The sequence below is a fragment of the Oncorhynchus nerka genome, linkage group LG3 (genome assembly GCF_034236695.1).
Source record: "Oncorhynchus nerka isolate Pitt River linkage group LG3, Oner_Uvic_2.0, whole genome shotgun sequence".
NCBI classification, from domain to species: domain Eukaryota; kingdom Metazoa; phylum Chordata; class Actinopteri; order Salmoniformes; family Salmonidae; genus Oncorhynchus; species Oncorhynchus nerka.
In genome coordinates, this window is record NC_088398.1 from 75,571,568 (window position 1) to 75,599,177 (window position 27,610).

The 27,610-nt window shown below is 43.0% G+C and overlaps 1 protein-coding gene across 2 annotated transcripts in view; it reads left to right on the top strand.

Annotated features, from left to right (window-relative positions):
• Positions 1 to 4,091: 4,091 nt before the first annotated feature.
• The window catches only part of LOC115113475 (anion exchange protein 3-like), a 136,025-nt gene continuing 112,506 nt past the window's right edge, over positions 4,092 to 27,610 (top strand). Inside the window, exon 1 of one of the 2 annotated variants that reach the window (XM_065015908.1) lies at positions 4,092 to 4,240. The gene's annotated coding sequence lies outside the window, so the exon portion shown is untranslated. Of the gene's footprint in view, positions 4,241 to 14,465; positions 14,615 to 27,610 lie in introns of those variants that run through there. The other variant, XM_029641200.2, reaches the window with a different exon arrangement.

Sequence of the window (27,610 nt, forward strand, 5' to 3'; positions counted from 1 at the left end):
TGACCAGAACCAGTCTTCAATCTTCTCTCTTGTAGGAAGCTCAGGCCAGAAAAGAACAGAGTACATTCTGTTCCAGAGTGTTACTAGGACTCCTGAAATGTATCTACTCCTTGGGGTCTTTGTGGGTGTGGAGGCTGTGCAGATGTTGTTTGTGAAGTCGGATGTCTTGTTTGCGGTTCCTCTACTGTTCAGCTCCCTGCTTTGAGCGGCTGGTTGAACCGTCTTCTCTGTCTGTTTAAGTCTGTCCCTATTGTTACGGAGCTTCTTAAGTATTTGTTTGGGCTTCTCTAGTCAACAAGGTCTCAATTACTATACTTAAATGTGCAAGGCACTGTTGGAAATATGATATAATTGTGCAATTTTCAGACAGGGTTTTTTGGAAGGAAACCTTGGTTGTTCCTCTCTCCTCAAATGGCTATCCTTCTCTAAAACAAAACTAAAATCTGACTCCACCTACTGCGTTTGTGTGTGTGCTCTTGTGTACTTGTACGTTTGGATTGGCTTCAAGTTTACACATTCGGATTTAAACTTTTGATTCCACGAAGTCAATCTATTAATATATTGTGATAAGTAAGTTCAGTTACTTACCATACATAGGAAAATGATCATTGTTCCATCTCCTAACATACGTACATGTACGATTCAACTGCTTCAACAATGCATTCATCTTCTGCCCCAGAACTGTTCTTTTAAATATTTAGTTCCCGTGAACTGGGATCTCAAGGGCCATGTTTTTCATCATCTGCACATTTGCAGCTTTTCTCCTGCCAACTTTCTTTCAAAATGTCTGCCTTGGCCTCGCTGTATGTTCTGTTCCAGCACATGTGCTGCGTTATACTCTGAAGAAAAACGCTAAAAAAGCAACAATCTTTGCATTAAAAGACAGCATGTTTAATACGATTCCATTTTTCAAAAGAATTTACACTTTTTGAGAAAGTGTTTTATTTTGAACATATCTGAGTTTGCCCACTAGTTTGAAATCGATCATTTCTTTCATTGAATTTTTGCAGTTTTATATTTTAAAACAAATATCTATGTACATTTTAAAATGAGAAAAGCTGCATAACAGACAAACAAAAACGGGCACATACTGTACGTTGTTCTTTCACAATTCTCCCAGGAAGCAGCAGAGATTCTTTACACTGAAGCCACAGTATTCAGTATTTGGAGATAGTGCTTCAGCTAATTGTTCGAGGCAGTACTCATTGCACAATAGATGCATTTCATGAGGGCACAAAGGCGCTCTGTGGTCATGTCTGAGACTCTGCAGGGTCATCTCTTCACTTTCTGTGGGCTTGATTCATATAGTCACTAGTCAGATTCAGATTCTTTATCAGTCACATTAAAAAGGTGAAATGTGTCTTCTTTGGTGCAAACCGGTCTGAAATATCCCTTGTTTACATATCCTGCTCGATTTGACAATATGCCAGGAAGAACTAAGTCTTCAAGCAGTGCTCTCCTCTTAACAGTTCTCTACACTAGTCTTCCCAGTGGTCTTCAAGCAGTGCTCTCCTCTTAACAGTTCTCTACACTAGTCTTCCCAGTGGTCTTTAAGCAGTGCTCTCCTATGGGAGCTAGGTCTCTAATCACTGAAGAAACAGCCTAGCCCCTAGGGCACAACCACAATGCCTAGGCCACTATCTAGGAGACTGGGAGACAACGGATACTTATAGCCCACAGGACTACTGAGAAAGACCATCTGAATGACTATGTAGGGGGGGGGACTGTCTGTGGACTGGACAAATTGTTCATGCTGATCACTTCTGGAGTGTTTACACTTTCCTATGAAATGAAACTCAACTTTAATTGTGTGTACCTTTAGCATTGGTTAAGGTTTGCATGAAAGGCTACCAAAGCTGAGGAACATTGTAAAATTAAAAGCCAAGGCATAAATTAAAAATGTATACGTAATCTACAGTATATATCTACAATACAGTATGTTTGATGTTTGTACTATAACGGCTCCTCCAAACTTGATATTGTACCTTATATTGTATATTGTATCACCCATGTAAGGCACTTGGTGAATACCAATAGGATTCTTCCACAACTATTCCCCAACCCCCACCCCTGTGTCGTTTGACGCTGCTAGGAACGTTTTGTTTGAAAACGGCTCTCGTCATAGCTTCACTTGGCTGGCGTCGCAAGACAGGGGGGATGGAGTGTCAACATTTATCCAGAAGTCTTGTGGATTTGTGTTTAAAACCACATTCTAGGTGCCAGTCTGGAACTGGATTCAACCTCACTGCCATTTTATTTTCCACAAGGGAACAAGAATAAAATTCAACATGAGCTTTTATTAACCTTTAATTAACTGATGAAAAAAGTGGACTCTATCTTTGTTTTTACGCAGTCTTGCCATGGGTGTTGTCCAGTAGGAAGAAAATGGTTTGAAGTGAAAGCTCCTGAACTCTTCCAATAAGAAACACACATTTGAGTTTTCTGTTCCCAAAACGTTTCGCAACGGTGTGTTCTATGGTGTGCCCTATTGAACACGACCCTGGTAGAGCCTTTTCTCCTAGCCTGCTCCTCCATCTTGGCTCTGTTTGTAGCAGTGACACACTTCAGCAACTTCAGACAATCTGTCTTCCAGATTTCCACCCGTCACAGTGATGGAGTCCCCCTCCTCCCCCTGTTTATAATTAGGCCGACACCATGGCCTCCATCTAGGCGTTGACATTCCAGGATCCTGGGTCACAACTTGCTGTCTGCAAATGGAAGAACATGAAAATAAATGAAATCGATAGTTTCATTGATAAAGAGGGAAATGTAGTCTCTTCATCTGTTGGCTTAACACTCCTTAAAGAATCCTATCCTGTTTGTTTTTGCCTGGTTTGGTGGTTGTTCATTTCACATTATTTCAGTATTGAAAGAAAGTTCTTGAAGTTTTTATTTTATGTGACTAGTTAAACATGTTATAGAATGTTTGGCATTTGCCTCAGAATTGTGAAATAACTTAACTACTTTTTTATATCTGGTCTCAGTATCCCACCTAGTGAGCAAAGTGTGTATTGCTAACTCTGAAACAGCCTGCCCTGCCTCTCTACTCTACATTCTGGCCCAAATCCAAGTCGACCTCTAAACCGTAAACCCTATGTACTTTTACACAGACCTCTGTGTAAAAAATATGCATTTTCTATTTTACACTGTAGTCTTACATGATAATTACAGGCAGCTATGATAAAGTAGAAATCAATATCTTATAGATTCAAACATGCTACATAACAGTCCTTACCAGACCTTATACCAATTCATATAATTACTTATAATTAATATAATTATAATTAATATAATTAAGTCTCATCAATTAGCTTTTTAAAATGTGTGAAAAGCTGAAGGAAAAACAGAGATGAAGGCGTACTGTTAGTCTCTGTACATGAGCAGCTCTGCCCAGGGACCTCCACCCAGGCAAACCAGCCACGCAATGTGTTTGCATTGGAAGACAAAGTATTAACTCTAACATAGTCTATTAGCTAGAAAGCTATCTTGGTAGCATACATTTCCAGCAATTCTACACAGTTTGGCATGGAGCTGAGAGACAATTTTGCAGTTATGAAGTAATTAAATGCATGTTATGGATTTTCGATTCCCTGACTGTCTAGCTTTAATTTGACTATTAGTTGTCAAATATCGTATTATTTAAAATATATTTCGTTCAACATCTTTTCTGCATGCTTTTTAAGTTGACAAACTGTTTTTTTCATCCCAAAAATTGCCACTTAGAAGGCCCACCTAAGAATTTTCCTATACAGAAAACCCCCTGTAATTAGCTCCAATGACTGTTTCTGCTCCATATTAAAGGGATAGTCCGAGACTTTGCAATGAAGCCCTTTATCTACTCCCCCAGATTCGGATGAACAGGAACAGCTAACCTGCTATCTGTTCCTGCAAACGTCCGGTCATTGAGTTTGTTGGCATTGGCTTGTGAAACTACTTCTAACTTATTTCACACTGGACACAGAACCATAAAAATGGTATCCACAATGGTATTCTGTTGCAGCTAGCGATATTCACAAAATAATGATTTTACTACTATTACTAGAAGTGGACTATTCTGTTTTGGCCCAGATGCTTGGGGAAGGTTGCTTTCATTGGTCACGTGGTTAAAGCATCATTCTGTTAGGTAGCTGGCTACATACTAGCAGCGCGTTTTCAATATGAAGCATCATCGCGATTGCTCCCCAATTTGACTGCAAGCCTTTCCTCCGGTTTCCAACTGGACAGCTCTCCAAACGCACAGGTAAGCGGTCAAATCCGATTGAAAAAACGTTCAGACCAAGACCATATAAAAAAATACATACAATGTTGCTATGCTATTCGGAAAGAACAATAAAGACCACTAGCCATCGTCTTGACTCAAGGAAATTGGTAGGAGTCGCCGCCGCTTCTCCCAAGCACCCAGAACTACGTTTATCCAGTCATCAAAGTAGCCTATTTACGGTTAATATTAACCTGGAATAAAGGACGTGATGATGACATGCAGCCTTGTAAACGAACATTAAGGGTCCACGCAGGTTATCCATAGGCTACAGACGGGTGATAGCGCTGTGTATCGCAAGATATTCACTGTGTCGATGCAGGTGAATCATGGGTTGCTACGGAGGCGGCTTGGCGCTGCATTTGACGGTTTTATATTTGAGTCATTAGTTTAACGGTGCTTTTCTGCCACCTTATAAGGTAAACCGTTATGACAATGACTTCGGCCACTATATCAACATGCAGATAAGAATGCTAATTTGCATAGAACAAAGGACTGTGATTTGTTGAATGAAAGCACATCCCATCACGTTATTATTGGGCAAATTCGGATTTATATGAAAATAGTTTAACCGAAAATAGTTTAATCTTATTACTAATATTCTTAGTAATATTTCCATCAATACAAAACGCTTGAATTATTCCCCCAATTTCTATCTGTTCATGCCATGCAGCCTTCGCTATTCTGTTTTATGGCTCATGCCATGAAATTGATGGTAGGATAGCAGAGGATAAATTGACATCAGGTGCATGACTTCATTCCACAAGCCTATTGGTTCTGCAGAATGGGAGGTGGGCAGTGAATTTAGTTGAAAACCACATGGCCTCGGTATTATGAGTTTTCTATGTCAATATAGTATGTTTATCAATTAACATACATGCAGTTGAACAGCATCACAATTATACCCATAGGGTGGTGCACAATTGGCCCAGAGTCGTTAGGGTTTGCCCGGGGTAGGCTGTCATTGTAAATAAGATTTAGTTCTTAACTGACTTGCCTAGTTAAAGAAAGGTACAATAAAAAAATAGAATGATACTGTATTTAGGCAATAAGGATATATACTGTACAGTAGCCTAAGAGATTTTTTAAATAAAAAAAAAAAAAATTAATTTCACCTTTATTTAACCAGGTAGGCTAGTTGAGAACAGGTTCTCATTTGCAACTGCGACCTGGCCAAGATAAAGCATAGCAGAGTGAACAGACAACACAGAGTTACACATGGAGTACAATACAGTGCCACTGACACGGCCTGCAACGAAAACATGCGGTCTCTCCTTCACTGCAGCCAAGGTGAGTAAGACATTTAAACGTGTTAACCCTCGCAAGGCTGCAGGCCCAGACGGCATCCCCAGCCGCGCCCTCAGAGCATGCGCAGACCAGCTGGCCAGTGTGTTTACGGACATATTCAATCAATCCCTATACCAGTCTGCTGTTCCCACATGCTTCAAGAGGGCCACCATTGTTCCTGTTCCCAAGAAAGCTAAGGTAACTGAGCTAAACGACTACCGCCCCGTAGCACTCACTTCCGTCATCATGAAGTGCTTTGAGAGACTAGTCAAGGACCATATCACCTCCACCCTACCTGACACCCTAGACCCACTCCAATTTGCTTACCGCCCAAATAGGTCCACAGACGATGCAATCTCAACCACACTGCACACTGCCCTAACCCACCTGGACAAGAGGAATACCTATGTGAGAATGCTGTTCATCGACTACAGCTCGGCATTCAACACCATAGTACCCTCCAAGCTCGTCATCAAGCTCGAGACCCTGGGTCTCGACCCCGCCCTGTGCAACTGGGTACTGGACTTCCTGACGGGCCGCCCCAGGTGGTGAGGGTAGGCAACAACATCTCCTCCCCGCTGATCCTCAACACGGGGGCCCCACAAGGGTGCGTTCTGAGCCCTCTCCTGTACTCCCTGTTCACCCACGACTGCGTGGCCATGCACGCTCCAACTCAATCATCAAGTTTGCGGACGACACAACAGTGGTAGGCTTGATTACCAACAACGACGAGACGGCCTACAGGGAGGAGGTGAGGGCCCTCGAGTGTGGTGTCAGGAAAATAACCTCACACTCAACGTCAACAAAACTAAGGAGATGATTGTGGACTTCAGGAAACAGCAGAGGGAACACCCCCTATCCACATCGATGGATCAGTAGTGGAGAGGGTAGCAAGTTTTAAGTTCCTCGGCATACACATCACAGACAAACTGAATTGGTCCACTCACTCTGACAGCGTCGTGAAGAAGGCGCAGCAGCGCCTCTTCAACCTCAGGAGGCTGAAGAAATTCGGCTTGTCACCAAAAGCACTCACAAACTTCTACAGATGCACAATCGAGAGCATCCTGGCGGGCTGTATCACCGCCTGGTACGGCAACTGCTCTGCCCTCAACCGTAAGGCTCTCCAGAGGGTAGTGAGGTCTGCACAACGCATCACCGGGGCAAACTACCTGCCCTCCAGGACACCTACACCACCCGATGTTACAGGAAGGCCATAAAGATCATCAAGGACATCAACCACCCGAACCACTGCCTGTTCACCCCGCTATCATCCAGAAGGCGAGGTCAGTACAGGTGCATCAAAGCTGGGACCGAGAGACTGAAAAACAGCTTCTACCTCAAGGCCATCAGACTGTTAAACAGCCACCATTAACATTGAATGACTGCTGCCAACACACTGTCATTGACACTGACCCAACTCCAGCCACTTTAATTATGGGAATTGATGGGAAATTATGTAAATATATCACTAGCCACTTTAAACAATGCTACCTTATATAATGTTACTTACCCTACATTATTCATCTCATATGCATATGTATATACTGTACTCTAGATCATCGACTGCATTCTTATGTCACTAGCCACTTTAACTATGCCACTTTGTTTACTTTGTCTACATACTCATCTCATATGTATATACTGTACTCGATACCATCTACTGTATGCTGCTCTGTACCATCACTCATTCATATATCCTTATGTACATATTCTTTATCCCCTTACACTGTGTATAAGACAGTAGTTTTGGAATTGTTAGTTAGATTACTTGTTGGTTATCACTGCATTGTCGGAACTAGAAGCACAAGCATTTCGCTACACTCGCATTAACATCTGCTAACCATGTGTATGTGACAAATAAAATTTGATTTGATTTGAGTAAACAATTAACAAGTCAATAACACAGTAGAGAAAAAAAGGGGAGTCTATATACAATGTGTGCAAAAGGCATGAGGAGGTAGGCGAATAATTACAATATTGCAGATTAACACTGGAGTGATAAATGATCAGATGATCATGTACAGGTAGAGATATTTGTGTGCAAAAGAGCAGAAAGGTAAATAAATAAAAACTGTGGGGATGAGGTAGGTGAAAATGGGTGGGCTATTTACCAATAGATTATGTACAGCTGCAGCGATCGGTTAGCTGCTCAGATAGCTGATGTTTGAAGTTGGTGAGGGAGATAAAAGTCTCCAACTTCAGCGATTTTTGCAAATCGTTCCAGTCGCAGGCAGCAGAGTACTGGAACGAAAGGCGGCCGAATGAGGTGTTGGCTTTGGGGATGCTCAATGAGATACACCTGCTGGAGCGCGTGCTACGGATGGGTGTTGCCATCGTGACCAGTGAGCTGAGATAAGGCGGAGCTTTGCCTAGCATGGCCTTGTAGATGACCTGAGCCAGTGGGTCTGGCGGCGAATATGTAGCGAGGGCCAGCCGACTAGAGCATACAAGTCGCAGTGGTGGGTAGTATAAGGTGCTTTAGTGACAAAACGGATGGCACTGTGATAAACTGCATCCAGTTTGCTGAGAAGAGTGTTGGAAGCCATTTTGTAGATGACATCGCCGAAGTCGAGGATCGGTAGGATAGTCAGTTTTACTAGGTAAGCTTGGCAGCGTGAGTGAAGGAGGCTTTGTTGCGGAATAGAAAGCTGACTCTTGATTTGATTTTCGATTGGAGATGTTTGATATGGGTCTGGAAGGAGAGTTTGCAGTCTAGCCAGACACCTAGGTACTTATAGGTGTCCACATATTCAAGGTCGGAACCATCCAGTGTGGTGATGCTAGTCGGGCAAGCGGGTGCAGGCAGCGATCGGTTGAAAAGCATGCATTTGGTTTTACTAGCGTTTAAGAGCAGTTGGAGGCCACGGAAGGAGTGTTGTATGGCATTGAAGCTCGATTGGAGGTTAGATAGCACAGTGTCCAATGACGGGCCGAAAGTGTATAGAATGGTGTCGTCTGCGTAGAGGTGGATCAGGGAATCGCCCGCAGCAAGAGCAACATCATTGATATACACAGAGAAAAGAGTCGGCCCGAGAATTGAACCCTGTGGCACCCCCATAGAGACTGCCAGAGGACCGGACAACATGCCCTCCGATTTGACACACTGAACTCTGTCTGCAAAGTAATTGGTGAGCCAGGCAAGGCAGTCATCCGAAAAGCCGAGGCTACTGAGTCTGCCGATAAGAATATGGTGATTGACAGAGTCGAAAGCCTTGGCAAGGTCGATGAAGACGGCTGCACAGTACTGTATTTTATCGATGGCGGTTATGATGTCGTTTAGTACCTTGAGTGTGGCTGAGGTGCACCCGTGACCGGCTCGGAAACCAGATTGCATAGCGGAGAAGGTACGGTGGGATTCGAGATGGTCAGTGACCTGTTTGTTGACTTGGCTTTCAAGACCTTAGATAGGCAGGGCAGAATGGATATAGGTCTGTAACAGTTTGGGTCCAGGGTGTCTCCCCCTTTGAAGAGGGGATGACTGCGGCAGCTTTCCAATCCTTGGGGATCTCAGACGATATGAAAGAGAGGTTGAACAGGCTGGTAATAGGGGTTGCGACAATGGCGGCGGATAGTTTCAGAAATAGAGGGTCCAGATTGTCAAGCACAGCTGATTTATACGGGTCCAGGTTTTGCAGCTCTTTCAGAACATCTGCTATCTGGATTTGGGTAAAGGAGAACCTGGAGAGGCTTGGGCGAGGAGCTGCGGGGGCCGGAGCTGTTGGCCGAGGTAGGAGTAGCCAGGCGGAAGGCATGGCCAGCCGTTGAGAAATGCTTGTTGAAGTTTTCGATAATCATGGATTTGTCGGTGGTGACCGTGTTCCCTAGCCTCAGTGCAGTGGGCAGCTGGGAGGAGGTGCTCTTGTTCTCCATGGACTTCACAGTGTCCCAGAACTTTTTGGAGTTGGAGCTACAGGATGCAAACTTCTGCCTGAAGAAGCTGGCCTTAGCTTTCCTGACTGACTGCGTGTATTGGTTCCTGACTTCCCTGAACAGTTGCATATCGCGGGGACTGTTCGATGCTATTGCAGTCCGCCACAGGATGTTTTTGTGCTGGTCGAGGGCAGTCAGGTCTGGAGTGAACCAAGGGCTGTATCTGTTCTTAGTTCTGCATTTTTTGAACGGAGCATGCTTATCTAATATGGTGAGGAAGTTACTCTTAAAGAATGACCAGGCATCCTCAACTGACGGGATGAGGTCAATATCCTTCCAGGATACCCGGGCCAGGTCGATTAGAAAGGCCTGCTCACAGAAGTGTTTTAGGGAGCGTTTGACAGTGATGAGGGGTGGTCGTTTGACTGCGGCACCGTAGCGGATACAGGCAATGAGGCAGTGGTCGCTGAGATCCTGGTTGAAGACAGCGGAGGTGTATTTGGAGGGCCAGTTGGTCAGGATGACGTCTATGAGGGTGCCCTTGCTTACAGAGTTAGGGTTGTACCTGGTGGGTTCCTTGATGATTTGTGTGAGATTGAGGGCATCTAGCTTAGATTGTAGGACTGCCGGGGTGTTAAGAATATCCCAGTTTAGGTCACCTAACAGAACAAACTCAGAAGCTAGATGGGGGGCAATCAATTCACAAATGGTGTCCAGGGCACAGCTGGGAGCTGAGGGGGGTCGGTAGCAGGCGGCAACAGTGAGAGACTTATTTCTGGAGAGAGTAATTTTCAGAATTAGTAGTTCGAACTGTTTGGGTATGGACCTGGAAAGTATGACATTACTTTGCAGGCTATCTCTGCAGTAGACTGCGACTCCTCCCCCTTTGGCAGTTCTATCTTGACGGAAGATGTACCAGTCAAAAGTGTGGACTCAACTACTCATTCAAAGGGTTTTCTTTATTTGCACTATTTTCTACATTGTAGAATAATAGTGAAGACATCAAAACTATGAAATAACACATATGGAATCATGTAGTAAACAAAAAAGTGTTAAACAAATCAAAATATATTTGAGATTCTTCAAAGTAGCCACCCTTTGCACACTCTTGGCATTCTCTCAACCAGCTTCATGAGGAATGCTTTTCCAACAGTCTTGAAGGAGTTCCCACATATGCAGAGCACTTGTTGTTTACTTTTCCTTTACTCTGCGGTCCAACTCATCCCAAATGATCTCAATTGGGTTGAGGTCGGGTGATTGTGGAGGCCAGGTCATCTGATGCAGCACTCAATCACTTTCCTTCTTGGTCAAATAGCCCTTACACAGCCTGGAGGTGTGTTTTGGGTCATTGTCCTGTTGAAAAACAAATGTTAGTCCCAATATGCGCAAACCAATTGGGATGGCGTATCGCTGCAGAATGCTGTGGTAGCCATGCTGGTTAAGTGTGTCTTGAATTCTGAATAAGTAACAATAAGCTCACATATTTGTCTGTATCAGAGTCTTTAGCTTCAACCAGCTAAGCCTATATATTGAGGAAAGCAGCATTTTGTAGCTATTTTAATTCCTGGCCTGCTGGCCTTTTGCCCAGCCTAGATCACATGCACCATCTCTGTAACAGTCAATGATTTCAAATGGCTGTGAGACTGCTCAGGTAGTTGAACCAAAATGTTTTTTTTTAAATGTTCTACCTAATTGAACGGATCCAGGTCTTCTCCACCATAACACTGTCTGTTTGAGGCCGTTTTTCTATAATGTGAACCATCCTAGTGTCTCTGCAGCAGCCCACTAGTCTCTAAACATAGACACATACATCAGCAGATAGGACGGCTAATAGTTTCACTAGAGTGGGGCGATATCGCCTCAAGTGAGCTGTGTTATCGGCTTGCCTACCATTGAAGTGCCCATTGAATGACAGATCAGCATTCTCAGCTGAACGTCTGGCACCGTTTTTGTCAGGCTTACTTTGTGTTAGCCTGAATACTGACTTACAGTGGCCATTATCACAATGTAATGACAACTTTTAGTACTTTTTAACCGGGACCTGCATTTCAGAGTGGGAAAACTTATCTAGGATCAGTTTTGTATTTTAGATCATAATGTATGAGATTTCATAGACATGGGGGACCTTGGCTTGTATTCCTCAAGCATCTCAGAGTGTGAGTGCAGTATTTTTCAAGTGTCCATATGATCTTATTCAGCCATCCAGGACGTTCATGCCAGGCGGTCTGAGAAAGGTCCGAAAAATGTCCAAAGACTCCAGCCAGCCGAGACATGGACTGTTCTCCCTGCTCCTGTCCGGTAGGCCGGTACCAGTGCAACAATATTAAGGCTCAGATAAACAGACTCTTATCCCCTGGTCATAAGACTGTTAAATGGCTAACAACTATGCTCTCCCTCTCCCACAGCCTATCCACACTTACTCTATTCCCATCCACAGGTCTCTACCCACTCAGACACAACTTAATCTGCTGCTGAAGTGATTATTGATTAGATACATTACTCCATTACACTGCTGTCCATAGATTGTTTTTGTATACTCATTGTATAGTATTATCATTCTTACCATTGTATTGTTGGGAAAGAGCTCTCCAGGTAAGGATTTCACTATACTGTTTTACATCTGTGTATGTGAAGAACATATACATGTATAAAGTTGAAACGTATTCATTATATCAATCAATCAAATGTATTTATAAAGCCCTTCTTACCTCAGCTGATGTCACAAAGTGCTGTACAGAAACGCAGCCTAAAACCCCAAACAGCAAGCAATGCAGGTGTAGAAGCATGGTGGCTAGGAAAAACTCCCTAGAAAGGCCAGAACCTAGGAAGAAACCTAGAGAGGAACCAGGCTATGTGGGGTGGCCAGTCCTCTTCTGCCTGTACCCGGTGGAGATTATAACAGAACATGGCCAAAATGTTCAAATGTTCATAGATTACCAGCAGGGTCAGATAATAATACTCACAGTGGTTGTCGAGGGTGCAACAGGTCAGCACCTCAGGAGTAAATGTCAGTTGGCTTTTCATAGCCGATCATTCAGAGTATCTCTACCGCACCTGCTGTCTCTAGAGAGTTGAAAACAGCAGGTCTGGGACAGGGTAGCACGTCCGGTGAACAGGTCAGTGTTCCATAGCCTCAGGCAGAACAGTTGAAACTGGAGCAGCAGCACGACCAGGTGGACTGGGGACAGCAAGGAGTCATCAGGCCAGGTAGTCCTGAGGCATGGTCCTAAGGATCAAGTCCTACTAGAGAATTAGAGAGATCATACTTAAATTCTCATAGGACACTGGATAAGACAGGAGAAATACTCCAGACTTAACAGACTGACCTTCGTCCCCCGACACATAAACTATTGCAGCATAAATACTGGAGGCTGAGACAGGAGGGGTCGGGAGACACTGTGGCACCGTCCGACGATACCCCAGACAGGGCCAAACAGGCAGGATATAACCCCACCCACTTTGCCAAAGCACAGCCCCCACACCACTAGAGGGATATCTTCAACCACCAACTTACTATTCTGAGACAAGGCCGAGTATAGCCCACGAAGATCTTCCCCACGGCACGAACCCGAGGGGAGCGCCAACCCAGACAGGAAGATCACATCAGTGATTCTTCCTACTCAAGTGACGCACCTCTCCTAGGGACGGCATTTAAGAGCACCAGTAAACCAGTGACTCAGCCCCTGTAATAGGGTTTGAGGAAGAAAACCCCAGTGGAAAGAGGGGAACCGGCAAGGCAGAGACATCAAAGGCTCAAGTGATCCTGGATCAGCACTCTCACTTTGAGACGCTATATGAACACGAGCGAATGTCCCCTGTGTCTATACAATCTTATACATTATGATCTAAAAGACACAACTGATCCTAAATCAGTATTCCCACCCTAGACTCTCCTGATACTCCAGACTGGTATGAAGCTGTACTAGATCCTTCCTATGGAACCCCCAGGCAAAAGAGGTGCAGCTTAATGTATGTTTCATGCTTACCAATTGTCTGACACACTTGCTAGTGTACCACACAAATCCACATCCACACTACCTAACACCCTAGGCCAATTAATCATAGTAATTTGCCAAATAATCGTCTAACATGGAATCAATGTGTGCCTAATTAAACCATGTCTTTAGATGTATTGATTGTCCAAGGGTTAAAGGTGTCTGCATGTTTCCCAGACGAAACAGTTCGGAACAGTTTGTGCGTATATAATGATAATAATGTGACGTTTTTGTCTGTTTTGGACTTCGACAAGGGTTTTTTACGCTGTTCAGGCACACAACATTTTTCTCTCAAGGCAACCCAAAGTCTGTAGCCAAAGACTACTCCCCCTCTTCGTCGATTGCTCAACAGTAAGAATTCTTCAACAAAGTCTTAATCTGAATGTACAATTGTGCTACCAAGATCTCCATGGCAAAACTCAAGAAATGCTTTAAATTTTGATTTTTTATCTTAGATTAAGTCAGACTATTTTGAGTAAGGCTATGGCGTCTCAAAATGGACAAACAGCCCTATGCGAGCACACTCTTTCAGTTGGACTAGCCGAGGAGGGGGGCCTGTTCTAACATGCTGAAATGGGAATGGCTCCAGCTGTCAATTCCCTTCATGTTGGTGTCATGCAGGATAGACATATCATGGTAGCACAACATAGGAGGGATCCAGGTATCTATTATGGATTCAAATGGCACATTTGCATGTTTTATTACTGTTGGACAAGTGAAAATGTTTCTAGAGTTCTGCTCCTTGTTGGCATTGTGGACATTTGTATTTGTATTTACATTCCTGTCTCTCATTATGCTTGCCAAAGAGCACTTTGCTTTCTCCTTGGATGAAGGCATTCCTCATATGCCAGTCTTATATGCATGTGGACACACACACACACACACACACACACACACACACACACACACACACACACACATACTTTGTTCATCCCTCTCACATAATACTGCCCCTCTCAGATACTCAGTCATAAACCCAACCCCTAGAGTCTATGACCAGCTGTTAGCCAGCTAGATACTGTAGAGTGACGGGCTTGACATTTGGTACAGGTCTGTCCAGAAGGTGGTTGACTGGAGAGGCTCCTGCCTATGTGGAGTTTTTTTTAATAGTCAATAATACAATACAAGGTTACCTGTGGCCAGGGTGGCGGCACACTTCACCGGCTAACAAGAAGACACCCTGGCATACCAGAGAGAAGGGAAGGTAGGACCTTTTAGTGTTTATTGTGCAGACCTCAAGATGTGTTTTAAGGGCACAAGGAGGCAGTAAAACAAGGCATGCTCAAGACTAGTGTTCTTAGAGCCTTGTCACATTCAGATAGCTTCAGCACTACAGCGTAACGGGGGATTCTCCATGCAGGCTAACATCCAAGGTTAGGCTATTCATCATGGTTGGATGTTTGAACTGTTGAGTGTAACACACAGACTGTGCATGCTTTTCAGTCAGTCTGGCTCGCAGCACGGGGCCCCACGGACACTGGGGAATCTCAAGGGCATCTAGAAGTGGAGGCTGGAACTAGTAGCTAGCTACACCGTTTTGAAAGCTAGCGTGCCCTTTTGATAGGCTTGTTGGTATTGTGGTCATGTTGAATTAACTGTTTAAACCAGTCCAATTCTTTCAGACCTACACTAGGGGGTAGTTGTTGTTTCTGAACAGGACTGTTAAGGATGTTTTCTGACTGTCACTTTGTCACTTGACAGGGGTCTGTAAATCATTACAGCTGCTCAATAATGGGATGATGGCTAAAAGCCAGTCCCAAATTGACCATTAACCCCTACCCCCTAGGCACTCATGTAGATCTGAAAGGATTGAATACATATGATGTAAAGCAGGCCTGGTCAACCCTGCTCATGGAGAGCTAACATCCTGAAGGTTTTCGCACCAACTCTAATCTAGCGCACCTGATTCTAATAATTAGATGTCAGGTTAGTGTCAGGTTAATTAGAGTCAGGTTAGTTACTACTGGAGATGGAGCGAAAACCTTCAGGAGGGTAGCTCTCCAGGAACAGGGTTGGGCAGGTCTGATGTAAAGAATAATGGTAATGGCCCACTTTGCCCTCTGATCGCCTGTTGTGGAATGTTCAGCATATTATTGTTTACGAATGTTATGAAGCACATGCTGTATATGTGCCCTTTGTTCTGACCAATGGGGAGTTTTGGTTCCCATGCCCCACTGAAAGTATCATACTGTTCACTAGCAATGTTGTTCTTTATTCTCTGAGCGATCAGTCCTAGCCAGCTCTGAGGCACTGTGCATTACAATACACTAGAAGGTGTCTGGATCCTGGATGTCATCCAGACAGGCAGATCTTTCGTGAGGGGGAAATATTGTTGTTGGGCCCCCTTGACCTCTCTCCCATTGCCCTGGTCTGGGTAATTACAGATCTACTATCCATGGCATGTTTACATGGATGAGAGACACCTGTTGCTTCTTCCCAAGCAGAAATAAATCCGCTGCAGCTATTTTAGCAACGTCATGATTATTAAGTGATCCAAGGTGCCCTAAGAAAATTTGGATTTCTCTGCTCTATCGATACCTATGTACATTCAGTCTGAAATTGCCATCCTATAAGTTGTTTGTGTGAATTCGAAATGAGGGACATTGTACAAAACAAATGAATCAGTGATTGGATGGTCTTTAACAAATCTAACCGATCAGAGTATCAAAGTTGATAATGTCATCACAGGCTCTGGCCCAACCCATTGGTTTCTTGGGACCAATCAGAATGGTCAGAGTGTGTTCGCATTCTAGAAATCTTTGGGGAGGGAGCCAAATCCAGACTCATAGTTGAGAAGAAACATCCATTGGTCAGAGCGATGTGGATGGGCAGCCATGTAACTGAGCAAGGTAGTTACATTGATAGCAGATTTCCACCTGCACTTGGGTTGATTGTAGAACATAAAGAAACATTAAAATAAATGCCTGCCTATTAATATTCTAGCTAGATAGCTGCTTTTGGGTTAGCATGAGACAATTCTGTGGCAATGTACTAAGCAAGGCCGTGCACAGACCTTTCAGGGGGGCAGGTGTTCAAAATGTAAAACATTTGGGAAAAGAGGATGGGCTATTAGCTGATCATTGATGTAAATCTGCTCGTTAGCTAGCTCCATTTATTTTACTTATTGTGATTTACCTCTGTCTTTCTGCCTCTCTCTGGTGCACAAAATTGGATGTCCACAACAACTACATCAGGAGACCACTTTTGAGGTCTGGGAAAAATCTAAGAAATTACAATTTTGGGGGGGTATAGTTACCCTTTAATTGAACTGGGAACCAGCCAGAGACTGGTTAGTGATGTTTGCAAAACAAATGGCCACTGGATGGAAATAATCATGAAACAGTATGATTCTGCCAGGTAGGCACAGGCTAATTTGTAGTTAACATTTAATTGAGAAGGGTTTTTGGAACCTACATTAGCATTATCGCTAACAGCTACTTAAAGTGGTAGACAAACACGCACATAAATACAGGGGCATTCCTGTGTTGTTGCCCCCAGAAGCATCATGCCCATAGGGGGCTCAGGGCCATTTGCCCCCTCAGATTTGTCCTGTCATTTAAAAAAAAAAGAGTTGTTGTTTCTCTATAATACTAGACGCATAGTAATTTTATGAAGTAGACTTTAGATAGGTTGTCAATCTCCCAACCTCATAACTAGCTACCAAGAAGTCATTTCAGGCTATTAATCAAGTTAGCGTAGTTAGCTCGTCTAACCATTTTCGCTGACATGCCTGCTGGCTAGGTTGGTAGACTTTAGAAAAGCAAGCATTTACTAAATGTACTGAAGAAGCCTCACATTCCTTTCAGTTGCATACCCAGATTAGCAGAGATGCAGAGAAGCATATGTAGTTTACTCATAATGATTCTACATTCTCAGACGTCTGGACAGAGAGCACAGCACACCTCCAGACCACCAACAAACATCCTCACGTACTTTTTGTCCCGTTAGATTTTTGGGTGTTTCAGTGTCTCTTCCGAATGTTTAAGGGAAATACGATTCACTGATGCGTTTTGTTAATGTCTTTTGAGAATCTTGGGCAAGTTCATGCATTTTCTAGTAAATTCAATATATTTAGTTGATTTCCTGTTAAGTTCACTACATTTTTGAATATGGTTGAATTCCGTCTGGATTCTGTGATTCTGTCCACGTTTTCCACAACACAGATTTTATAGAGCCCTAGTAATAGGGGCAGAGAGAGAGTTTGATATAGCGAATCAAGTAAATTCAGGAGATCTGAATGTAAAGATCTGGAGAACATTGAAATGAATATTTTGTTTTGCAAGCCTATTAGCTAGTCTGCCGCCAATAACAGTGTTGAAATCAAAGTAACATATTCACCAATGGTTGTTTGTTTACATCTGGCTGTGAAAATTGTATTGTTTTAACAGTGATTTGTAGCTCTGGATTGATAGATTGAAATTCATGGACCTCTGTTATTCTAGTAGTAACAACAAGATCATTTTTTCCCCCTTTTTAATTGTTAGATTTTTAAATCTTTTTTTAGGGGGGTGGATCAGCTTTAATATTGCAGATTGTAGCCTCCATCAAATGTAACTGTCTGCATCACTTCCAGTCCCCCATATATGTTTTTTTGCATATAAACTAAACAAAAAAAGAAACGTCCTCTCACTGTCAACTGCGTTTATTTTGTGTAAATATTTGTATGAACATAACAAGATTCAACAACTGAGACATAAAGTGAACAAGTTCCACAGACATGTGACTAACATAAATTGAAAAATGTGTCCCTGATCAAAGGGGGGAGGGTCAAAATCAAAGTAACAGTCAGTATCTGGTATGGCCACCAGCTGCGTTAAGTACTGCAGTGCATCTCCTCCCCATGGACTGCACCAGATTTGCCAGTTCTTGATGTGATATGTTACCCCACTCTTCCACCAAGGCACCTGCAATTTTCTGGACATTTCTGGGGGAATGGCGCTAGCCCTCACCCACCAATCCAACAGGTCCCAGACGTGCTCAATGGGTTTGAGATCCGGGCTCTTCGCTGGCCATGGCAGAACACTGACATTCCTGTCTTGCAGGAAATCACGCACTGACCGAATAGTATGGCTGGTGGCATTGTCATGCTGGAGGGTCATGTCAGGATGAGCCTGCAATGACAACAAGTTCAGTCCGATGATGCTGTGACACACCACCCCAGACCATCAGCTTATTGTCAACTACTGTACCGAGGCACTTACACTCCTCCACCTGTTCTATGCTCTGGTCACCGATGGGGATTTCTTTCGGAGCTGATGATTGCTTCCTATAGTCTGTGATTTGGTCTTGGTGACATTCAGATCCAGGATGTTATCCTTTCACCATAGGTCAAACTTGTTGAATCATGTCATAAGAATTGGATGTGTCAAGAATAACAGTACAAATTTGATATATGTTATCAGGTGCTCCTACAGTCATCTGTATGGAGTGTAAATAGGACAGGAGAGATTACTGAGCCCTGTGGTCAGAGAGGAGTGTCATGAAGCACAGCCCTAAAGGGAACAATGCTGTACACTCTCAGAAACAGTGTTTCCAAAAGGCTTCCCATAGTAGTAACCTTTTTGGTTCCATGTAGAACCCTCTGGGGAAAGGGTTCTACATGGAACCCAATAGGGTTCTACCTGGAACCAAAACGGGTTCTTCAAAGGGTTATCTGTGGGGTCAGCCAAAGAACCCTTTTGTGTATAAGCATCATGCCCGCCTTCAAGGTTGAGAAGGATACAACATTCACAAGGCCAATGGCCTTACCTAAAGTTGCATCGATGTATCACTGACAGATAGTTTTTTTCGTTGGGCTCAGAGGAGAGCAAGCGAGAGAGAGAAAGAGTGGGTGTTGGGCATGCCTCTAGGGATGTGTCATGTCTTTGGCTATGCCGGGTTAAGTGATATGACATGCTATTCTATAAAATAATTTCTCTGTAATTAATTTTACCTGATTAAGTTAATCAGGTAAATAGTTAACTAGAAAGTCGGGGCACCACAAAATAATGTTTATAGAGCTGTTCTCTTAATAAACTCTTAAGACCTAGTAATCTTTTACATCAATAGCAGTCAATATTTTATCGTCACCTTATTTAGTCTCATCTGAAAGATGTAAATTCTTGGTTATCTTCACGAACACTGGCTAACAAGTTGAATCAGCAATACAACATTTTATTTAATTATTTATTTACTATATACCTAAATAATCACACAGAATTACATATACACAGAATGTATCATACATTGATTACAAATTATGTCATAAAGGAAAACGTCCTCAGTGGACGGAACAGATATGACAGCTGGTTACACAAAGAAAGAGGGTGGGGTTTTCATTGAAAGAGCGGGAAGACTGAGGAACAAAGGGTGAAGCTATGTCTCTATTGGGACGTAGGCAGCTATGCTATCATAAGTACAGTATCTTATGCATTCTAAATTACCGCCCATTTGAAAAAGGAAAATGAAATAAATATTTACTCTGAGCTGCGCTTCGATCGGTTGGTCGTAGATGGTAGGCCAAGTTGTCCTTTGAAGAATGTCTGATGGTAGAATGGATACTTTGTAGTACTGTCGTCTTGTGGTAGAACACATACTCTGCCCTTCCTCTCGTAGCCCACATCTACAGTTGCTGCGCTAACGTGACGGCTAGGAGGTATCACTACTTTAGTGAATAAGTGTTCAAAGTTCATACCAAGTTGCTATGCTATATGCTCATGCTATATTCTGGCTGGTATAGTCGAAATTCATCCTTCCTGCATGTAGGTCGTCACCTTCACATTGAAAGTCGATGCTAATTTCGTTACGTTCTCTAAGGTTGTCTGAATTCTGTAAGTGGTCTTTGTCCTCCACCATAAACCTCCCCCATCAAGCCAACGTAATGACAGATGGCAGGATGCCACTGGAAATGATCAGGAGTTGTGGAGGGGGACTGGAGTGGGATAACCAGGAGTGGTGGAGGGGGACTGGAGTGGGATAACCATGAGTGGTGGAGTGGAGGGAGACTCGATGATGATCAGGAGCAGATGTTTGTTCTGGCCACTATCCTGAAAAGACCTATTCCTTCAGTGCGTGTGTGTATTTTTATTTTTTGCCAGGCAGCAGTCCTCTGCAATATCATACTCTCCCTGTCATTTTCCCTTGGCTAGCCCCGAGCAGTTTAGGTTAACATTTGGCAGGGGTTCCCTGATCCGCTGGTCATTTCCTGGGTCATGGTCAGTAGTGACAAAAATTGAAGAAATGTTTTAAAGCTGAGTGCACAGGAAGAGATACAAGAGAGTAATAGGATACGGCATGTGTCAAAATTGATTGATTGCTGACCTTATGACCTGATGACATGTACAGAATATGTGCCCCCGCCCCCCCCCCCCCTGTTCGTGTGGTCATGTGTTAGAGGGTGTTTGAACTTTTGGGGCCCATGCCCCCCTCCACCCCCCAGTTTTATCTCCCTTATGGTTGTTATCTATGAAGCAGGAATGTCTGGGGCTATAGATAGCGCTGGGGCCTCAGCATTATAAATGTCCAGAACAAGCCATTTTTTAAGACCTGAATATTAAGCATCTAAAAATATGTCTACAAGGGGAATTCTCGGAGTGCTCTGTAGCTCATGTCACGAACCCAACGCCAAAAGCTTGGAGGATATTTTGGTAGAGGCTCCTGAATGTTTTAACGGATTTCTGTGTACAAGCGAGGGCCATATTTCGTACATATTCAACCCGGAGGAATCTACGGTTAAGATATTCACAGACAGCGTGTCCCAACCCTTTTATCGTGCAGAACCCGAGCCTTTTTCTCTAGCGCTAAGGATGCGAGAATGGCTTAAAATAAGGCTAGCTTTGTGTCAAATGGAACGTGCCATGAGTGCTTCAAGGCTGCCAGGATATGCGTTGGAAGAACAAGTCTGTGGACGTCAGGATCTAATGGCCCTGAGAGTCACATCCATGGGGTATACCCCGGACTCCAGAGTGACAATTTTAGCATGTGAACAATTTGACAGGTCAAATGCTACGAAAACGGTCAGTCCATATGTATCCTCCAAAGCATGCAAGGATGTAAAATCTTTTCAAATAATGTTCAGTTTTAAATGGCGCGATTACCACATTTTCCGAACCCTGATGAATAAGCTGGACAGTCTTTTCGAAAATCGTGAACAATTACGGCGATGGCCTAGGTTATCGTTGAGACATACACCGGAACAACAATTTTTGAAAATGTATATCCCCCCCTTTTCTCTCAAGCTAGGGTCTGGCGCGGACAACTGTAAGATCTGAAAAAAAACATGTATTATTTTATAGTCTATTCCTACATTGGGTATGTTATGAACATTACGTTTTATTAAAGTTTGTAATAATGTACAAAGACCTGCATCCAAGTTTTTTTTTATTTTTACATAAAACACGTGTGCTGCATGTTTAAATATTATTCAAATGGGTTACTTAATTCAAACATGTCTTAAAGGTTGTACGAAATATTTTGGAATTCAATAAAAGGAATGTTTAAAAACGGTATCTCACCCTTTAACTATGGGAAAAACCTATTTAACAACGTCTTCCAACTCTGTCGCAAAGTAAAATAGAATCAGAGTGTTTGTGTGTGTGTGGGGAGGGGTCTTGAGGCGGAGCAACAGGCGTGTGTGTGTGTGTGTGTGTGTGTGTGTGTGGTTGGTTGTGTGTGTAACATAAATCCTAAGGTTGGGGGGTCCCAGAACTCTTATCTGTAGAGAACCGTTTGAAACCAAGGTGTGCACTATCATGCATAAGGCATGTCGAGATATCAGCTGAACAGCGGGGGTTAAACATAGATATCTCTAATCTGCGGCCCCCACACACCCCGTTTGCAGACAGAATGTCACGACATCCCCTCCTGTTGTTTGAATTCACAGCCTGTGTTCTCTAAACCAGACATACATGGGTTGGGGTGTAGCATACATCTCTCAAAAAAACTCATTCCGAACTTTTAGATAGTTAGGGACAGAACTATTTTTTAACGTTGTCAGCATTGCTTTAGCGCAAACATAAAGGCCCGAATATTGAGCTGCACGGACAGATTAAAATAATAATAATAATATTCGGAATAAGGGAATCTCGCAAATCTAATTGGCCTATTTTTGTATCTACCATGACATTCACGGGGGAAAAGTGGTCTGCAGAAGGATCCAATTGTGCGCTATGAACGTAAAGTTTCGGTACTGTGGTTTTCTAAAATGTTTTAGAAAGAGTAGTGCACAATTGGATCCTTGTGCAGACCACTTTTCCCCCGTGAATGTCGTGGTAGATACAAAAATAGGCAAATGATCCCCCGATTGTTGATTTGTCTCAAAATCATAGAACACATATTTCTCTGAAGGTTCATCTTCAGCCAAGGGCTGAATATAACACTCATGTGGCACTTCTTGAACCACTTCAGCATTTCTGCTTTTCAGACCCCCTTTACAGATTGGACACTGTAGGATTCCACAAACATGTGGTTTAGGGCTATCTATTTTAAGGCTGTAATTGCAATGACATTTTGGGCATTTCTTGTTAATGGCACAAATGCTTACAGATTTACAGGCCTTAGGGTGCCATGTTTCAATTTTGTGTTTATCGTAACAGTAGGTCGAACGACATGTGCGATGGCAATCCTCACATGGTGTCAAGTTTAGGGTCTGCATAGGGCAAGAAAAAAAATGGCATCCTGACATACAGAACAGTTATAACGGCACGAGTGCCCCCCCTTTCGGCTGTAGCCGGTATGGCAGGATCTACACACATAGGTTGCCCCTAGGAACGCCGTGACGTTTGTAACGGCATAGTAATGTTCGTTTTGCACATAAAAGTACAGAATCTGGGGGTGCGGTTGGGGGTGTTTTGGAACTTCAAGAGAGCTGCATTAGCTCTACTGTGGTACAAAACCACAATCTTGATATTCAGAAGGTTTTCAAATTTGACAATGTCTGAGAATGCCACGCCTTCATGGATCCCGAGACCCACCGCCGTTTGGATCTCTCTAGCCTTTTGCAATGCCGTCAGATCAGTACATCCGGGGTTAAGTAAATGCGCTAGGCCTATTGCAAAACATAGCTTATTATCGGGATTGTGAACGTTTATGAGGTAGGTCCTTTTATTGCTTATGATTTCTGACTGCATTAGGCTATCAAGCTTCCTTCTCTGCCCACCGCCCCCCTGTGGTTGACGTATTATTTGCACTACAAGCTCTAGGGTTCGATCGGCTATGATGGCTAAATTTGACTGAACAAGGCGTTCTAACAGCGCTGTAAATTGTTCAAGATCTGCTTCGCCATTGGGTAAAATAAGAGAGCCTGCATAATTCAGTATATCTCCACATATTTCCAACTGTAAGACATCACGAGGTTCGCCATAATCTCTTGCTGTTTCTAACAGGTCATTCAGAGTGTCCATTATCATCATGTAAAATACAGCATAGTCAAGATTCTGATTCACACATAGGAAATTGAAAAACTGTCGAATCTCTGTATTGTTGAATTTATTCCTGTACACAAACCTGACACGTCTATCATGAACATCTGCAGCCAGATTTATTAGATAATTGTCCAATTCCCCAAAAACATCTTGTGGCGTTTCAGACTCTACGGACCTAGGCGTTACGGGTTGTTCTATCGCTGTCGGGGTTGTCGGGGCCGAAATTGTCTGACTCGCGTTCATACGATTAATTAAGGTTATGAGGGCTTCGGGAATCTGGGATAACATGTTTTCCTCAACCCCCCCTGACTGGTTCATACGATTAATCATTTCTAAGAGTTCGGCTGGAATCTGTGTTAATATGCTTTCATCTAACGTTCCTGAATCGTTCATACGTCTTATAACTTCTAGGAGTTCGTCTGGAATCTGGGATAAGAGGCTTTCAACTGTCTCCCCGTGTTGCGTTAGTTCTGCCATTTTTGGATAATTAAGAGTGTTCGTTTTTTTCTTTCTGTAATGGTTGGTGTTACATGTATGATTTTAGCGTCTGTATTTGCGTTTTTTAATGGGGTTGCTGTTTAACATGCGTGGAATTGTTCTATGCCAGAATAACATATCGTCTCTGTACTGTCTCTCAATTAAATCCCCCAGTCGTTTGTATAGCAAAACATTCCTCGATTTCAAAGCCCTGGAAAATAATGTGAAAAACCTTTCTTGTTCGGCTGCAGGTATTGAGGCCGTAGAATTCACTGGGTCTATAAGGTTGGCCGCATCACAGAATAGCTGGTCATCAACATCTGACATGTCATTAAAAACAGGTCTCTTGGGTGTTTCATTCGAATGCTCGGGCGCTGGAATCCCCAGCTCTAGATTTATGTGGTCGTCTGTGCCGTTTTTCGCCGGTGCGGAGTCTGAATGAAAATAATACATACATAATTACGTTATTAGATATAAAAATATATATGTTAGCTACATACAAATGTCAAATACCTTTCCGTTATAATAATATATATTAACAGTACATAGTTAAAATACCTCGGCTTTTTTGGCGCTTGTTGTGACGAATCGCAAACCGGGGTGTGTGTGACTTTTTCCTCTAGCTTCAGATTCTGCTGGGTCTGTCTCCGGGCAGTCTGAAAAAAACATTATTTGTCCTTGTTTTAACATAGGCTATCAACAGATCTATAACTAATAAAAAGGCTGATAACTAATAACAAAACTGTATAATGGTCCCATACCTTGTCCCTGGAGCGCCGGCTCGTGAAGCAGCAAGTTTCCGGCCCAACAGTAGTTTTCGGGTGGGCTTGATTCTGAGCAGTGTACTTGGGCCACAGTGAACGGTAGAATTGCATCAAAGTCCTGCGTGTCAGCTGTCCATAACGCATCCTTTATCATAAAGGGCTGTATGTCGGCTGTAAATACATAAAATAGTTTAAAAAAATAGTACAACCTATTTTTAAAATGTTTATATATAAATATTTCTTGGGTATGTGTTTAATTATAAGGACTTACAACGAAAAAAGGCCATTGGTGATTGTCTGCCAGACTTTTGCTCCTGCGAACCCCCATCATGTTCCAGATCAGGTAAATCGCGTAAAAGCTGCGTAAATGTCGGGGATCCTAGATTCCATTAGACAATGTTAACAGTTATACGCTATATCTACACTTTTTTTTTTTTTTTTTAACCTATATTGGGCTTTTGGCCTGAAATACCCAAATAACTAGGGTTTAATATTCCAATAATATTCAAACAAATCTTAAAATGTGTTTTTTTCATTTACTCACCTCCAGAAATATCCATTATGCGAGATTCCCTTATTCCGAATATTATTATTATTATTTTAATCTGTCCGTGCAGCTCAATATTCGGGCCTTTATGTTTGCGCTAAAGCAATGCTGACAACGTTAAAAAAATAGTTCTGTCCCTAACTATCTAAAAGTTCGGAATGAGTTTTTTTGAGAGATGTATGCTACACCCCAACCCATGTATGTCTGGTTTAGAGAACACAGGCTGTGAATTCAAACAACAGGAGGGGATGTCGTGACATTCTGTCTGCAAACGGGGTGTGTGGGGGCCGCAGATTAGAGATATCTATGTTTAACCCCCGCTGTTCAGCTGATATCTCGACATGCCTTATGCATGATAGTGCACACCTTGGTTTCAAACGGTTCTCTACAGATAAGAGTTCTGGGACCCCCCAACCTTAGGATTTATGTTACACACACAACCAACCACACACACACACACACACACACACACACGCCTGTTGCTCCGCCTCAAGACCCCTCCCCACACACACACAAACACTCTGATTCTATTTTACTTTGCGACAGAGTTGGAAGACGTTGTTAAATAGGTTTTTCCCATAGTTAAAGGGTGAGATACCGTTTTTAAACATTCCTTTTATTGAATTCCAAAATATTTCGTACAACCTTTAAGACATGTTTGAATTAAGTAACCCATTTGAATAATATTTAAACATGCAGCACACGTGTTTTATGTAAAAAAAAAAAAAAACTTGGATGCAGGTCTTTGTACATTATTACAAACTTTAATAAAACGTAATGTTCATAACATACCCAATGTAGGAATAGACTATAAAATAATACATGTTTTTTTTCAGATCTTACTGTTGTCTGCGCCAGACCCTAGCTTGAGAGAAAAGGGGGGGGTATACATTTTCAAAAATTAACACCTACATTTTAACACACGTTATAATTCAACATTTATTTGAACTATTTCTTACAGATATATGGGGTCCTGTTAGCCCTGAACATTATCCGTTTCCAATTCCCCATCACAAAGTCTTTTCCGCGCTCCGTCGAAGCTCTGTCCACTTTCCTGCCAGGGAAAGATCCGCCTTCGAACTTGTTGTTGTTCCGGTGTATGTCTCAACGATAACCTATGTTGTTCCGGGGTATGTCTCAACGATAACCTAGGCCATCGCCGTAATTGTTCACGATTTTCGAAAAGACTGTCCAGCTTATTCATCAGGGTTCGGAAAATGTGGTAATCGCGCCATTTAAAACTGAACATTATTTGAAATTTTTTTACATCCTTGCATGCTTTGGAGGATACATATGGACTGACCGTTTTCGTAGCATTTGACCTGTCAAATTGTTCACATGCTAAAATTGTCACTCTGGAGTCCGGGGTATACCCCATGGATGTGACTCTCAGGGCCATTAGATCCTGACGTCCACAGACTTGTTCTTCCAACGCATATCCTGGCAGCCTTGAAGCACTCATGGCACGTTCCATTTGACACAAAGCTAGCCTTATTTTAAGCCATTCTCGCATCCTTAGCGCTAGAGAAAAAGGCTTGGGTTCTGCACGATAAAAGGGTTGGGACACGCTGTCTGTGAATATCTTAACCGTAGATTCCTCCGGGTTGAATATGTACGAAATATGGCCCTCGCTTGTACACAGAAATCCGTTAAAACATTCAGGAGCCTCTACCAAAATATCCTCCAAGCTTTTGGCGTTGGGTTCGTGACATGAGCTACAGAGCACTCCGAGAATTCCCTTGTAGACATATTTTTAGATGCTTAATATTCAGGTCTTAAAATGGCTTGTTCTGGACATTTATAATGCTGAGGCCCCAGCGCTATCTATAGCCCCAGACATTCCTGCTTCATAGATAACAACCATAAGGGAGATAAAACTGGGGGGTGGAGGGGGCATGGGCCCCAAAAGTTCAAACACCCTCTAACACATGACCACACGAACAGGGGGGCGGGGCGGGGGCACATATTCTGTACATGTCATCAGGTCATAAGGTCAGCATTCAATCAATTTT